The sequence below is a fragment of the Emydura macquarii genome, unplaced genomic scaffold, assembly GCF_026122565.2.
Source record: "Emydura macquarii macquarii isolate MOO-44397 ecotype Brisbane River unplaced genomic scaffold, CSIRO-AGI_Emac_v2 contig_2792, whole genome shotgun sequence".
Taxonomy (NCBI): Eukaryota; Metazoa; Chordata; order Testudines; family Chelidae; genus Emydura; species Emydura macquarii.
Window position 1 is genome coordinate 427,788 of NW_027132929.1, and position 18,095 is coordinate 445,882.

The window sequence follows — 18,095 nt, forward strand, 5'->3', positions numbered from 1 at the left end:
TGGAACAGTTTTGCCAGAGCCCAGCTCAGTGGCTAAGGAACTCTCCTGCATTATAGAAGGCACATGGTCAAATCCTTGCTCTTCACCCTCCTCCCCAAAATTGGCCAGCTCTATTGTTAACATCCCCCTCGTGCTGATCCACAGAGCATGTGAGTCTATTACAGTCATGTCTCCCAGGAACCCGGCTCCATACCTCAATCTATGGAGACTCCTGTATGTCACTCTGGAGGTCCCTGCTTCCATTTGGTGAGCAAGACAGCTGTTGTCACAGGTGGTCTATGGCACTTCAGTCCTGTAAGCTCTTACATGTGATATATATACATCATAGTGCTTCTTTCCAGATACAGAGCAGAAATGTATACTGACCACTTCTGCCATTTCTGTATCATGGTTATTATTTTACCATCTCCATGGAGTAATGGGCCAGTGTAAGGATCTCTTTTGTTCCTGAAATACTTGTGTGTGTGTGTGTATGTGAATTTTTATAGACAGCCCAAGCGTGTAAGGACAAAATTAGAAAGTCCAAGGTAAAAATGAGACATAAAAGATAACAAAAAATGTTTTACAAATACATTAGAAGCAAGAGGAATACCAAGGACTGGGAAGACCTATTACTCTTGAGGAGGAAAAGACAATGACCAAAGTGTTAAATGCTTCTTTTGTTTCAGTTTTCACCAAAAAGGTTATGAGTGATTGCATTGCTAACATAGTGAACATCAGTGTAATGCGGGTAGGATCTGAGGCTAAAATAGGGAAAGAATGAGTTAAGAATTATTTAAACAATTTAAATGTCTTCAGTTCATCAGGGTCTGATGAAATACCTCATAGAATACTTAAGGAACTGGCTGAAGAGATCTCTGAGCCACTAGCAATGTTGACCAATATATGCTGGCTATCATATTAATAATATCTATCTATCTATCTATCTATCTTAATATGCATTAAGCACCAATAACATTACGCACAAATATTCTAACAGTGATATAGCCTAAATTGGCCTATACCAAAATCCTGTTAATTTATGCTAAGTATCCCATAACTCACTGCATTTGCTGAACCAAGCATTTGGTATAAGCAGATAAAAAACTTGTCAAAGTCAAGATACATACATCCTATGTCTCAGTTCAAGCAAGAGAAGTACCTTCAAGGACCAGTACCTGGAATACATGTACCCAAAACAAACATTAGGGTGTATTATGATATGGAATGCCTGGTGGGTTCAGAACAAAGATAAGGGGTACACTATGATACCAGAAAAACAAGAAGCAAGTTAATTAGCTGAATCTAGTTTCAAATGATGTATATGGTATCTTTTATTGGTAAACAAGTAGAGTATGAAAAGATGTCTTTAGAATTGTACCTTTCGGGGGCACACCTTCTTCAGAACCATAACATTTCTGCACAGGACAGCTCCTCAGAGACTGGTATAGTATAGAACCTTTTTCCTGTACCATATTAATAAACCTGACTGACTGATTATTTGGCCTCTTGAGTATATTTCACAATGAACCATAGGGTGGCAAGCAGTTGAGTATACAATTTCTCAACGGCGATTATCTTGGAGAACTCATGGAGGATGGGAGATATTCCAGAGGACTGAAAAAGGGCAAATATTGTACTTTTCTATAAAAAGGGAAATAAGGACAACCCATGGATGAGTTGATTTCTCTTTAATACCTGGAAAGATAATGGATCAAAGAATCAAATAATAAATTTCTGAGCACCTAAAAGATAATAAGGTCATAGGTAGCAGTTAACATGGATTTATCAAGAAGAAATCAGGTCAAACCAACCTGATATCTTTATTTGACAGGGTAACAATCTTGGTGGTGTGGTACAGTGTGTTGGCCACCGGTGTTTATCAGTATAGGCTGTGTGCGTGTGTCCCAAATTGAAGGCATAGATTTTTAACTTTATAATTTTGAGATTTTCCTGATATTCCCTGTATGCATGTTGTTTCTAAGACGGGATAATTTTGGTACATGTTTTTTACTATAGTAATCCCTGCCTCCGTATCCAATAAAATGTTAAGAAGCCCATCCCCGACTTGGATGTCTAAATGGGGGTGCCCCCAGACATCTAAAGTTATGGGTTGCTGAAAAATACATTTCAAGTTTTGGGGTGGGCTGGCCTATGCTTTATATTTTATGTCCACTGGCTCATTTAATTCAGAGACGAATGCAACAGGTGTTTCTTTGTTTTTTTTCCCTATCTCCCTCTCTGCTTTCATTACTGATTTTACATGCTTGTAGTTGTGCCTGCAGTTTGTCAATTGCATCTTTTCTTTTACAAAACAAAGAGCGAGCACAAGTGAGCAGAGGTGGGAGAGTGGGAGAAAAGCAATCTCCGAAGGGAGGAAGACTTGAGCCAAGAGAGAGATTAACTCTATCAAGGTATCTAAAAGTACAGGCAGCAACAGAGATTTTAGCAAACAGAGACAATATAAAGGAAAATTTAACTGGTATGTAAAAATGTTTAAGAAGAAGGTTTTAGCTCTAAATGAGGCGTGGGAGTGGGTTAAAGCAGTCGGGAACCCGCACCCCTGGTTTTTATCCTGGCTTTGAGAGGAGAGTGGGGGTTGTTACCTGCTTTTGTAAAACTTGAATTTGTTCCCCCAGCGTCTGTTGCTTTTTTTGGGCATGCCAAATGGATTGCAGGAGCACCCTTGCCTGCAGTAATTAACTGCTTCTGGGCAACTCCATGTGTTAATGCATTAATTTTAGATGTTAAATTCCCTACTCTTAGTTTTTTACTTTGAAATTCTTTTCTATCTATTCCCCTGCGATCAAGTTGCATTTTCTGTCTTCTAATGTGCTCTGTGAACCGTTCCATTTTCTCCTTTATCTGATTTACCAATCCAGTGAAAGTATTGTTTGCTACTTCTCCCTCCTGTGCACTTACGTCTCCCATTCTGACAGGCACCAGTCTTGGTCTCGATTTAAGTTTTACCGGAACCTGGCTTTTATCGTACGGTGATGGTTGCAATGTGGTGGCCCCTGGTTCATTTTTTAATTTTGCTAGGGTCACCTTTTTCCATTTCTGTCCCCACACACCAAGTGCTATAAAAGTACTTGGAGTTTGATGTTGTCCTTCAAAATTTATTAGGGGGGACGGCACTTCTTTTTCTTGTACGTTTTCTACAGCTGATTCTAGATGTTGATTTTCCTGTTTTAATTGCTCGAGCATATTATGTATTTGAACGGCTTGTTGCCCTGCCAGCAGAGCCTGAGTTTTCCAGTGTTCAGCCATTTGAGTTATCTGATTTAACTGTTTCATTGTATTTGTTGCTAGCTCTGATACTTTAATAGCATGCTGCTTTAACCATCTCAGTGCCATGGCCATGATTTGGAATACTCTACACTTCTTACTCTTACTATTATCTTTTAGGGCAATGCTCTCAGCCATTGACCTACATATTCCTGTCCATGTTTGCACACTCTGTTTATTAAACTGATATGGACCACCTTTACTTGCTATCTAGTGCGTCCAATATTTATTAAACTTTGTGGGTGCCTGAAGGGAGGGTAAAAGGGGATTACCTCGCTCGCAGTTTTATGTCATGTTAGATCGCGATTCCTTCCAGAGGACAGCTCGTTTACTTACCAGATCAGTGGTCGGGGTCACCAGTGTGGTATGGTGTGTTGGCCACTGGTGTTTATCAGTGTAGGCTGCGTGCATGTGTCCCTGTGCAGATGCTGTCCCAGCTCTGATTAGGAAACCGAGATGGCTCTCACGATCAAATGAATCAACACAACCATGGATTAGCTGAGCAACGAAGGGACCCAGGCCAGGTTTATTGCGTGCAGCACAATAAGAAGTGATCTACAGAGTATCTCCGGGTCAGTTTCGTATAGGCGGCGTTACAATGGCCACGGCGGGACTTTCCGTTATCCCCTAGACCGGACGCCGGTATTCCTTCTGACACCCTCTTTTATACATTGTTTCATACAATTTCATTCTGCCCTCTTTGACGTAGGTAATTGCCACCCTCTTGACATAATCTAATACCACCTTTTTCCATTAATTGGCTGATTTGGGCAAAACAACTCCATTTATCACCTTTAAGTTATTTCTATTTATCAAAGTGTCATTTTGGGAAGTTAATTCTTTTTAGTATCTTGGTGCCTCCTGCATTTTAGTAATATTTTGGCAATGTATATGCTTTCAGTATCAGCATTTTTAAGCTAGCTTGGTTTTTATCACTTGTACTCCTGTTCACTTGGCTTTTTCCACTTAGGCCTTAGCCTGTTTTACAGGCCTTATAACAGGTCTTATACTTACTACAGGTGGATAGTGGGGAAATAGTAGAGCTGATATATCTTGATTTTAGTAAGCCTTTTGATAGTGTCTGAAATGATCTTCTCATAAAAAACTAGGAAAATATAGCCTAGACAAAACTACTACAGGTGCACAACTGGTTGGAAAACCATATTGAGAGAGCAGTTATCTATGATTCAAAGTCAAACTGGAGGGGCAGTAGTCTAGTGGTCTACTGTCAATCAGACATTGACCCTGCCCCCTGACCAATGAGATCCCACCCACTTTCCACCATAAGCTCGACTCCCTGAAGTATTACTTATGAAATGTGACTGAAAGTAAGTGCTTACACATGACATCTCTAAGGACTCCTTCCACTGCCCTCTACCAGTTGGACTGGGTTTCAGCTCCATAGGACCACCCCAAGAGTGAGTCTGACCAATCAGGTAAAGTTCTGGGTTGCAGTGATCTATGTGGAAGAGGGTCATGTGATCACTCTAAGAGCTCCTTCCACCGCCCTCCACCAACTGAAATAGATTTCACTCCCATATGCCCTCCAGGAAGGGAAAAGTGTGCTGGTCAGAACAGGTATTGCACGAGGGTCTAGGCTGGAGCCCTGCATCTCTGGAGCTTGATGGTAGCTGGTCGACAGCATTGCCCCACATCGCTGAATGGAAGGCGCTGTCTTATTTCAAAAGCGTGATTTTCAGAAATTGTGAAACGCTGAAAGAAGACATGGTCTACTTCACAACCTCGTGAAAACTTTGGAATTCACTTGCGCTCCAAGGGTGTTTGGTCACCTGCAGAGAAAGCATTATAATCAGTGACAGTTCTGAGGAGGAGGAAGAGGGAACTGCTGAGGGGAGTCTTTTGCCCAAGCCATTGATGGATATGCTGGAACCTGACTTTGACACCTGACCACTCGTGAAGCAGACTGATGCGTGGAATGGCCCCTCTCTGTTGACTTCCCCCATGGAGTAAGGTGACCAATGCTTGTTGGAGTCACCAGTGGACAACGTGGATGAAGAAGTTGTTGTTAGGCTAACCAGGTGATGAAAAGTGGCAGTCAGGGTTGGGGTCGGAATTGACTTAGGGTTGCATAAATCTTAAAAAAACAGGAGACTTACAGCTGTTTCATTAGTAAAAATCTCTCAACAGCTCTCTAGAGGCCTTTGAGAACCTATACTTCGGTAGCCCTGCGGGGATAAATCTATTATGTATCAGCAATTTTTCCTCATATTTGAGACACAGATCTTAAGAGGAGATCCCAGATAATCACAAAATGGAAGAATGAACCAACTTGGATCCCGCAATAACTGGGGTCACAGCATCTATTTTCCACAGGGTGACTGTAAAAGGGTTTGTTAAATCTTGTGTTTAATAAAAGTGTTGTGGTTTAAATTTGTCATTGTGAACGTGTCCCGTCCATACTAATGTTATTAAATGACATTACAAGTAACAGCCATGTCCACTCAGGTGGCTCTATTAAAGAAAATATATTATATCCCCAAGAAAGTTGGCAACACTGGAAGTCTGAACCCTCTTTTTCCAGTGGCCAAAAAACATCATAATTCTTTGACTAGAAGACAGGTAACAACGTTGCTTTCAGACCAGGATACTTATACTTTACACAAAGTGGCATGAATATGATTTAAAAGAAAAAAAGACTGTATTTTTCAGATGTGGATGCGCAGTGGCAGGCAGATGTGGTAGATATGTAGCAGTTCTCCAAACACAATAGACATTAACAGCAATAGACATTCTATTTAAATACGCCTGGGACTTACGCTTAAAAGACAAGACAGGTGTTGAAGTATTCAAAGTCTTTAAAGCTATTTTCGGAGAAAGTTGTGTGCCTTGAAAATTATAAACTGATTAGGGAGAAGAACTTTTAAACAAACATTTAAACAAATTATTAAAGCCAGATGATGTTCACCATTTGTTACTTGTAATGAAATCAAAGCAGGGGTTATTGAGAAGTTTAACAAAAGTTTAAAATCTAAGATGTGGAGAAATTTTACATCCCACACCTTCCATTACCTCAACTTGTTACCTGAGCTTATAAAGAGTTTCAGCCAAAGATTTCACAGAGCTATATGTATCAGACCCGCTGATGTTAACCCCATACATTTTTTGAAGGTATGGAAAATGGTTTATAGAGACAGTTTTAAAATAAAGCAGGTTGTTGCCCCTTTTAGAGACGGTGACCACATGAGTTATTTAAAAACCAAAGGAGCTTTGGAAAAAAGTTATCAACAAACAGGGACTAATGAGATATTCATAGTGGATGAAACCTTAACCAAGAGACAGAGACTTTTATACTGATTAAAATATTATGGGGGAGGGGTGAGACAGTTTCTGCATCTTTGTACTCTGAAGAATTACAAAAAGTTAACCCCAAACAAGACAGGATTTACGGGAATGAAAAAGTTCTAGCTGAAAAAGGAAAAGGGAGAAAAAAGCGGCTACTGCTGAAATGGTTGGGGAGGCCAGGTAAATTTAATAGCTGGGAGGATGCTTCTCAATTCTGTGACATTTAGAGATGAAAGAAAACAATTACTCCTGCAAAGAGATAAAATGAGCAATGGCAGCTTTTACATAATTTTACCCAGTAAAGCACCAAAACACCAGCTCAAACTTTACAATACAGCCAATTAAACTCTTGGATCTTCTTTGGGAGATAAGGTTAGCAGCAAAACAATACCCACACACATGGAACCTTTTATTTAATTTATATTTAATTTAAAAGAAAAAGAATAAAAGAATTTTTATGGAAAAGATATGAGAAAATATCCCCGATGCGCCAGTTAAAACACACACACACGTTTGCAATGCAACACCACAGCCAGTAGCTTTTATTAAAAGAAGAACAAGTTATGATGGGTGATACAAGGTCTCCCTTGTGGATTTTTTTCTGATTTGTGAGATTCTTTAAAGCCCAGATGTAAAGGATCCAGTGATTTTAGAAGCAAAGCGTCATCTGCCAGATTCCTGGAGATCCTGCCTGGACAATCTCTGTTGCCAGCATTCACTTTTAAAAAAAGGAAAAGGAAAGAAACTCTCAGATTCTGTGTTTAATCCATTAAAGCAAGGCCACTGTTATATTTACTTTCAAATCAAAGGCAGATCAGGAATTTCCCAATCACTGAATGGCGAGTGCAGATATTCCTGGTTAACTCTAAACTGGGGGATTAATTTCCTCTACTGCAACATTCTTCTACAGAATTTTAATGAAGATAGTGAGATATAGCTAAACATATGAACTGGTTGCCTACCGGGCTTACCAAGTAAATAGACTCGATTTCGGAGCATGAATTTCCTTTCCTTTAATCCCTTACTGTCTAGTCAAAAGGCATTTTCTATACATTTTTTAAAAAAACATCCTATTGACATTCTTCAAAATAAAGCAACAACCAATAAATAAATAAATGGAATGTGGACTTTAAAGACAGAACCACTGCTTATTAAATATTGGAGCTGTTATAAATATGCTACAAAATTTTCATTTCATTTTAAAATATGTACACATTTGAAAATTCCATTTCAGGATTGAATCAAAATGATGAACTATAAAAAATGCGACTAACTTTATGATACATAAAAAATAAAACCAAAAGTACATAAAGTGTAGAAGAGTGTGACTCACATCCATGTACAATTTTTCATTCAAACACACTTTTTTCCATAGCAAAAACTAAAACAACAAATACTTTATTACATGATCAATATGCTATTTTTAAAGAATGCCCGGAAATTCCAGCTCTGCCTCCTGTCTCCTGTAAGTGTATTGTTTTGTAGGCAGTTCTGTGCTAGGAGCCCAGCCTGGTGATCATCTCTGGACATGCTCGATGAACAAGCCAGGATTGTAGCACTGCAGTTGTAAGCATGGGCTTCATATCCCTTGTCCTCAAGCTGCCTCTCTAGTGTTTTATTCCACACTAGAAAACTACATCAGTGTAAATACATTGCTCAGGGGTGTGAAAAATCCATACTCCTGAGCGACATCATTAAACCAACCTAACCCCCCCCCGCCACGGTGTAGACATCACTAGGTTTATGGGAGAATTCTCCCGTCAGCCTAACTACCACTTCTCGGGGAGGTGGAGTGCCTATGCAGATGGGAAAACTCATCCTCCCGGTGCTGAAGCCCTTTGGTGCAGCTGCAGCGGTGCAATTGGCACACCGTAGCAGTTCGTATCTAGACAAGCCTATACGGTCTGGGAAAGTCTCTCACTTCTTCTCTGGGTCCTGTCTCTACTGTAACATTAATTTGAGCATGCTGGGCATCCTGAATAGTTTCAGGGGAGAGCCACTAGGAAAACAAGAAGAACAGGGATAGAATCGGCTCCAGATACACGCGACCAGGTTAATTTTATTGTAGGAAACTTCAAGTTTAAACCAGTAAAAAGAAATTCTGAGCAATACTAGCATTGAAGTCGCCAAGGTTTATAATTACTCTGAAATTCTAACAGGAGAATTGCAAAGGCTCCGTGTATGTACTGAGCTACCTTATGGACTGAAAGTAGCATCAATCCTTAAAGTGCACTCCTGCTTACTGAATTGCATTGACGAGTGAGTGCTTCTGATAATTTGCATGTGTGTCCCAGTGGTCAGTGTGTGCTATGCATCCCCGTCAGTGGAGGCTGTGATTCTGTTACAGCTTCCAGCTAGAGGCTGGCTCTTTAGTTCAAGCTGAAGATACTTGATCATTCAGCCCTGGAAGGCTCTGGTTCAAACCACAGAGTACTGGTCAAGAAGGCATGGCAGCTGTCACATGTGTGCTCAAAAGTGCCTCCATCCCACATACATACACAGGTGCAACTTTATGCTCAATACAGCTCCTCATGTTTGTAGAATCTGGCCCCAGATGTTCTGTAATACAGCTGTGAGAATGCTGCACTGCACCTGCCGGATCTGCAGTTCTCACAGGTTCATTACTTTGTTCATTTCTAATTATTCGCACTGGGTCATTCTGAATGGACTCTGTAGTGAGGACCAACCCACGAACTGAGTGTCAACGTTTGGCCATTTTTGAATGGAGTGATTTGAAAATACTATCAACAATCAAGGTTATATCCACGCTGTGAGGGTGCAGCTTCCTTCTCATCATCGGACTGGTCAGTGCCTCAGTTTCCCCTCTCAGGTGAGTGGTTTAGTCCTCAGCTGAACCAAAACCTCCCCTATCTGAGCGAACAAACTTGAAAAAGAAAAAAAAAACCCAAAACTCTATGATGCTTTCTCTGGGACTGAGGGAACACACTTTCCCCTCAGCTGTTTTCATAGAGGGCTCCCAAATTCTCCTCTACTCAGCTCTTCTCTCATCTCCTCCCAGTTTGCTTTTGTAGGTGTGACGTACTACACCCCCAAACAGAGGTGGGGCTAGTCACAGATCCAATTTTTATGATGCCATTCTGGCAAAATAGAGGGGTTTTAAAGAGGCTTGGGGGAGAGGAACTGCAGCACATGAGCATACATGGCTCACATAATTGCCCCTATGCTGCCCTACTTGCAAGCACTGCCCTGGGTGGTGGTGGGTGTTATCGGGTCTCAGAGGGGCAATCTCTGTAGCACTGAGCACTGTGGAGATTCTGGGCTGCTCCAGGCTATGAACAGGGCATAGGCAGCCTGGGTAAAGCAGCTGTGAGGTTATTGTACTATGTGAAACCCAGATCAACCAACATCAGGGCAGCACAAAAGTTTCCTTTGTCCCATGTCCCAGTGATGTGCCATGTGTTGTGAGCCTCCTAGGTCATTAACCAACCGCTATAGTAAGGAGAGACACAAATATTGTGTTTACACAGTAATGTCAGCCTTGTGGAATCCTGAACTTACCCTCCTACAGCAAGGGCTCCACGAACTGCAGCGTCCAATCTCATTAGTAAAGGGGGGACATCTCCAAGCGGAGCATATGCCCCCAGCACCAAAACATTCTCTGACACCATTGATACCGTGGGTGAATCCTGCAAAGAGAAAAAGAGTCTCGATTTCCATTTTCACAGCATGGTAAAAAAGAGCTGTGATTGCCGCATGATGGGCATTTCCCATTCACTGAAATGGGGCCAGGTCTGCTCAGTTTTCCTGTGCACCCTTCTCAAGATCTTTGATAATATATAAATGTCAGTAGGTCTGTGCCCATTCAACGACTGGCCCTAAGAACTCAACAGAATGAGTTAAATAAGCAGATGTGCTGGTTCCCCAGCAGCAAGTTTCAGAACCATAGCAACGAGCATGGGTGTCCTTCAGAGCCCCACATCTGTACAGGATGGAAAGCAGGTAGCTTCCCATAGTGGCGGCTGCTGTGGTTTTGACTCTTTCTGATTTCTAGCGGTGACGTACCAGGCAATATCACAAATGCTGTTTGGCTGTGCAGGATTCAACAAGCTCAGCACCGGGTTGGATGGCTGGAAGTTTCAGAAACAGAAGGGTTTGAACAAGTCCCTTTCCGGCTGAAGGCCTGATTGTCTGCAAGATTCTCCATGAACAGTCTGGTGAAGACTCAGCACTTGGGAATCATAGAATCATAGCACTGGAAGGGACCTTGGAAGGTCATCTAGTCCAGTCCCCTGCATTTATGGCAGGATCAAGACAATCACTGATGGATGTTTGTCTAACTGCCTCTTAAAAATCTCCAGATTATTGGGAAGACATTTTCAATGAACAATTGACAGGGTTAGGCGGACCAGATGGGCCAGACCTTTTGAGAACGTCATCAAAATGTCCTTTACGATATTAGATTAGATTATTTTAAACTAGATTTTTAGCTGCGCTTTCCTTAAAGTATTCACTACTCATTGATGTCAGTCCAAGACCTAAACAGTATTGTCATGTTGCTTCCTTGCACTCCACCCATCTGTCTGTGTTTTCCTCTAGATTTTTGGACCCCAGAACTGGACACAATATTCTAGAGGTGGTCACAACTGGAGCTGTCAAATACAGAGGTAAAATAACCTCTCTACCATTGTTTAAAATTTCCCTTTTTATGCATTCAAAGATTGAATTAACCCTTTTGACCAGGCATTGATCTGGTTGCTCATATTCAGTTGCTCATATTCATCCACAACCCCCAACTCTTTTTCAGAGTTGTTCCTTCGAAGGATAGAGTCCCTCATTCTATAAGTTTGATCAACATTTTTGTACCGAGTTTCATATATTTAGATTTAGCTGTATGAAAACACATATTGTTTCTTCATGCACATTTTACCAACTGCTCCAAATCCCTCTGTATCAGTGACTTTTCCTTTCATTTTTGTCACCTACAAACTTTATATGGCAAGAAGCAGCAAGAACCAATCCCTATGAGACTCCACTAGATTAAATTTTGGGGACATTATTACTAGTCATAGTTCAGCCACATTGAATAGATTTTGATAGGCACATCAAAAGCATCTTTCTGCCCCAGAATTAGTCTCCAACCAAATGACAAGTATCTGCTTCAAAACACGTAAGCCCTACAGCTCTTTAGAAAAAAAATTGGGAAAAAAATTATGATACAAATGTTTAGGAAACCTCAGTACAGACTCACAAATGCCCTTCTATATTCTTCCTGCATTTCATCAAGATCTTACCTGCAGCGCTTTGCAGCACCAGGAAGAAGACAGCAAAAAGAAGGTAAAGAATCTTCATGGCTGAAGTTTGGCTGAGAACTCACCGTCACTAGAGATAAGATACTCCACGATAGACAGGAGATGGAGAGTCTCTATTTATGGGCTGCTGGGAATTGTGAAATGCTGATCTGTTGAAATCTTGAGCATGACACATTTTTAAAGTTTGTGTTGCAATCTGTTAATAATGATTATTATTTGTACAGCTCCCGAAACATTCTTGGAGAATTTCAGGGAAACACAATTGACAAGTCCCTGCCTTGAGGAAGTTTCAATATGAGTATTTACACCTAGCAAACATGTACTGACTGATCAAAAACCCCATGAAGTTAGTGGCGGTCCTCTCATTGACTTTAAATGAGAACCCTAGTGGAGAGAGGAATTCCAGTACACAGCTATACCCGGAAAGCATTGGCAGAAGTGTGTGTGCAATTGTGTATTTGTTTTGTATTGTATTTATCAATATTTTACTTCCTAATTTCATGCATCAAAACCCATTACTAAGTTTTTAAAAATCCTTTTAAAAATGAGAAATAAAATGAATAACATTGTAAATCCTGTGTGCCAGGAAAGTATGGGTTTGATTTTTTTTCAGTAAATCTATACCAAGGAATTTTACAGTTAGTGATGGGAGAAAACCATGAGTTTTCCCTTTCTTTTGCCCCCACAAGAAGCATGAGCCTTAACGTTAACAGTCTAAAGAAAAGACATAAAATATTGATGCATCAAACCTGTGGAAGTCAATGGCACTTTGCAGGTGCTAAGCACCTCTCAGGGTTTGTCTCATTCTGTTAGGAAGGAGACAACAAAAAGTGGTTAGGCTTAAACTGCAGCCAGGAAAATTGAAGAACTTTTCTCAGGGTTCTCCACAGGTACCTGACAACTCAATGTTCTCTGCGGGGTTCATTCTAACCAGGACCTACAAAACACAACCCCGCACACAGCTTCACAGACTGCTTTAGAATCTCCCTCCCAATCATCTACTTCCTCTTTCTCCCCATTTCCACCCATGTGCAGGCACCAAACACAAAATGTTGAGGGGAGCGGACCAAGAATGAGAATCCATGCTGAGGGGGACATCAATGGGGCAATGAGGAGCTGTTACAGGGCAGTGAGATGTCCCTCTCATCTCCCTGTGACTGCCCTCTATTTTAATAGTCTCTCCATGGATGGAGGTTACTGGTCTCCTCAACTCCCACTTTCTCCACAGAGAAAGGAAAAGGGGCACTGGATGCTTCTCTACCCAGTGGAGACACAAGGATTGGGCATATCACTCTGGATGGCCACCTCACTCCTCTTCTTTCTCTTCTTTATGTTCTTGCCATACACACAGAGAAGTTAAATAAAAACAGAAGTACTCTTGCAGGAAGGTAGCTGGTAAAGCCACAATGGATAATTGCTTTATTTTCTCCTGTATGGTTTGTAAGTATATTTCAATTAAGGGTACAAACTGTATGCTGCTTTTATAGATTTAAAGATGGCATTTGATTCTATTAATCCAGACAAACTTTGGGCAAAATTAAGAAGGATGGTTATCGATCTAAGACTTATGAATATTTTGGAGGCTCTGCACCAGAGCAATACGGGTAGGGTAAAGCCAGTGGAGAATGTACTAACATTTTCCCAGATGCTTGGGGAGACCTCCCGGGATGCCTTCTAGTACCTCTTCTTATTAATGTCTATATTAATGATGTGATGGATGTTTTAAAGGAATAAATTTTCTCCAAGCCACATTAAGGGTAGATCTATCCCAGTGTTAATATATGCCAGTGCCAGGGTTGTTGTATCACAAACTCCAAGAGGCCTCTGCTGGCTGTTATCTCAATTTTCCATTTATTTTAATCTCAAGACCTTGTTCTCATTTATAATAAGATTAAGACATGTTTTTGCCTTCCCTTGCATAAGCAAACTGCGTGGAAGATAGAAGGCCATCCAGTAGAACAACTCTCTGATTTAACTTATTTAGGGATAAAGTTTCATGATTCAGGCAGCTGGTCCCCTTATCATAAAGACTTAAAAATAAAAGGCCCTTAGCTTTGCTCAAGGGGTGCTGTGTTTTGCCTGCTTATATAGTGGAACACAGTTGCCCCAACGCTAGGAATTTTTACTACAAAAATAATTCTGCAGATGCTCTATGGGTATGTCTACACAGCAAAACAAACAAACAGAAAAAAAAACCCCATCAAAACCCATTGCTGGCCCATGCCAGCTGACTTTATTTCAAACAAATGCCTTGTTATACTTTATCAATGATTAGTTAGACATATATGTGTGTGTATTTGTGTTGTCTCTAAAATTTCCAAGTCCCTGCCAGTTCCCCCTAGAAAAATACCCCTTCAATGATCATTCCTTGTTTACAATTACATTGTGAGACCTATCAGTTAGCCAGCTTTAAATCCATTTAACATGTGCCATGTTAATTTTATATAGTTTAGTTTTTTAAACAAAATGTCATGTGGTACTAAGTTAAATGCTTGACAGAAGTGTAAGTATATTACATCAACTTCATAAACCAAACTGGTAATCTCATTTTTAAAAAAAGTTAATTTGAGAGGATGTCTTTTCCATAAAACCATGTTGATTGGCATTAATTATATTACCCTTCTTTAATTTTTTATTCATAGTGTCCTGTATCAACTGCTCCATTATTTTTCCTGGGATTGATGTCAGACTGACAGGTATAGTGGCACTTCAATAGCTTTCTACCTCTTTTCTGGAACTTCCCTGGTGTTCAAGACTTCTTGAAAATCAACATTAATGGTCCAGCCAACTTCTCATTTGGCTCTTTTAAAATACACAACTTTGTTCAAAATGCTTCTCATGAGATCACCTTGGCAATGAAACTTCCTCAAACTGCAGGGCTCTGTTGCAGAATGCTCCAGAGAGATTTTGATTTTCTATAGTTTCTAAAATGTATATTATGCTGCCATATTAAGTCCTAGTTTGATCTTGCATCTCTGTTATGAAATTTTAGGCATAAAGCACATAATATAGAAGAAACTGATAAAAGATGAAGTTACTTCACAATTTAGTAAGAGTTTGTGGTTAACTTCTCTAGTGACTGTTGGTGTTACTCTATCTAACTCCTCTGTGAACCACAAACACAGCGGCTGCTATTTGACATGTTGCAAGCATGTAGCCCTAAATTCTGTAAAGGATTCCTCCCCATCCCTGGGTACCGATGACATTACTAAAAATAAAATCCATATTTTCTGTGTCATCGTTACAGCTGTCAAACCTTGCCTGGAGCAAATAACAATCTTGGTTGAAGTCATTGACTTCCATGGGGCCAAGATTATAGCCTGAACATCTACACCAATTAAACTTCTTCAACCTGGCACAAAACTGACTGAAGTGAATAGAAAGAAGACTCAGTGGTTGCAATGGACTTTGGATGAGACTTCATGGTTCGGAAAGGAATTCAGAAAACAGCTCCCTCAGACGTGTCTTGGCACCAAACTCTCTCTGTGTATGTGTAGGCCATGTACCTTTTCAGACAGTATTGGTCAATATTCCTAGTCTATGTTGTTTACTTGTCTGATTTTTATGTAGCTACACCATTAGAAGATGTTTCAAACGCTTGAAAAAAATCACAGAACAGCCTTCCTAATTTTTAGGATACTGTGAGCCATGAATATATGTGTGTATGTGGGGGCAGGAGGGGCATATTCTGTGGCGTATTGGAATTGGATATTGTCCATTTAAATAGTTGGGATCCCTCTAGTGGACCTCCACAAGCCCTATTGATATAGCTACCAAAACTGCTGGAACAAAAGTGTCCATGGGAAACCAGGCCTAGAATTTTTGTACCCATAATAAACATGGTTCTGTGCAATCTCTCTGGGCCTGTGTGGTTCTCCCATAGTCTCATTGTTTCGTAGAGAGCAAAGGAACAACAGGTCCCTCTAAAATGACTTTGACAGTTGTCGCCATGACGAACACTGGATCTTTCCCATATTTTTGGGCATGACAAACTCCTACCCTTTGCAATGAAGGTAAAAGTGCACACAGGAATGTTGGCAGATTAAAGATGTGGGAGCCAGTGGTGCCTGCAGTGACAAGCAGCTCTCAGGGTTAGTCTCATTCACACTGTTCAGGTTTGCTGGTGACAGTGGGTTTCCCCTTTACATGGGTAGGGAAACCCATAACATGACTCTGGTTGATGGAGCTACCCACAGGCCAGCAGTGCTGGCTGCAGCAGAGCTCAGTCTTCATGTAGGTCTGGGCCCTGTCCCTCCCCCTCAGACCCATCAGTCTCTCTGTGGATTGGTGGGCAGTGGCCCCCCTTGGCACCTGCTGAAGAGAGGAGATGGGGGCAGCCGAGCAGCCTGAAGACAGGAGGGAGTGGGAGAACATTGGGGACCCTCTGAGAAGACTCCTAAGGTGTGAGGTGGGGGGTGGGATTTGGTGTCTGGGGATTGGGAGTTAGAGGCACATGAGGGGGTTCGAAGGACCAGAAGAACGGGGGTGGGGTGAAGAGGAAAGGGAAATGTGGTAGGATCAGGGGGTCAGAGGCACATGGCATGGAAACTAGAGGGGAGCGAGTTACATGGGGTGGGATCCTGGAAACTGGGACATGTGGGGTGGGAGTGGGGGGAGTCAGAGGCACACATTGAGGATTGGGGGTTTGGGACCCACTGGCAAGGGGGCTGAGAATGCTGCAGGCCTCACTTGCTGACTCGGCCCACGCTGGAAACGAGCAGGGCCCTTCCTGGGCGTGGAACAGGGAGCCATTGTCTGAAGCAGCCAGTAGTTTGTGTGCACTGAGGATGTGGGTGCTGGGGCTCTGAGGGAAGCATGCAATCTGTGTCGTTGGCAATCAGTCCGCAGAGAGCCAGTTTAGAGAACATGGGATGAGTTGTGCCTCTCTTTTTTAGGGGACAGCCTGCTTTGTCTTTCTCTGTTTTGGGCTTCTTTGGTGTTATTATTCTGAATTCTAAGATGGAATGTTACCATTCAACCTTCCAGCCAGAGAATTGAATGTTTTACCTCTCTTCTCCCTTGGTATGCCATGAACATAATACCATGGAGGACGGAGATGGGGGTTGTAGATCATACAATCAAGCTGTGAGGGAACCAGCTTCTCTTAAAAACAAACTAAATGATTTAGTAGCATTTATAAGAAATAGAAATTAATCTATCCATGTCAGCTCACAGAAATACAAACAGCTGCCGAGACCATAGTGGCTAATCATCCAGGTGTGAATTTAACATTCAGTCGGGATTAATGGGTTTTTTTGAATGTCCTTTCATTTAAAAAAATGTATTTCTAAGGAGAAAAAGAATAGAAACAGCCCTTCCTCCATGACATACATGTACTTGTTAACTTCGTGATTTCACAGCTAGTTTGTATTATAAGGGGAGAAACCAATCTCTTTATGGGTGATGAAAGGCTCCTGTTTAGATTTCTCCAGATCACAAAATTCTTTGCATCCCCAATAATGTTGTTTCCAAAGAAGTTTCATCAGAAAATTTCTGACCACCTCAAATAAGCACCTTTATCCCAGTAGGACAGTGTCGCCACTATGGGGTAATACTTCTTTACTAGACCAGTAATTAGAGCAGTATAGCTCTGGCAGTACAACGTTTGTGTGAAGACACAAATATCTAAAGAAAAAAAACCCAGCCATTGTTCTTGTGACTTACATGATCACTCATGTGTTATCTCAGTTGTATAGTTTGACATCTAAAATGTGATTGATGTGCTCTGTTTCTAGTGGTTCATCTAAACACAGAAACACAAAAAATACAATATTGCTATTGATATACAGATACAACCCATCCCACAACCTCCCTCTAAAGCAGGTAAGAAAAGAACATGCAATTCTAGTTAAGCTATGTGCTACCTTCTAGGATTTCTTTTAACCCCTTAATTACCAAATTAAAACATTGCACAAAGCAGATAAATTACACATGAGAAATGAACGCCCATTGCAGACCTTCTGAGGTTCACAAACCCTCCCTGCTCTCTGAGTATCCACAAAGAAAGCTGATGCCTTTCTGTAACACAAGTATTTCATTGCTAAGCAGTCAGCGGGCCTGAGTTTGCCATGCAAGATGGAAGCAAAAATGGTCACTGTAGTATAGGGGCTCCCTACAGAGGGACATCACTTTATAGAAAGGGACTTAGTAATCTCATGTCCCTCCATCTGGAATATTGTCTTCAGTCCTGAACTCCGCCTTACCTGACAGAGTTTGGCAAACTGGATGGAGTTCAGTGCCGAAAGACAAATGTTC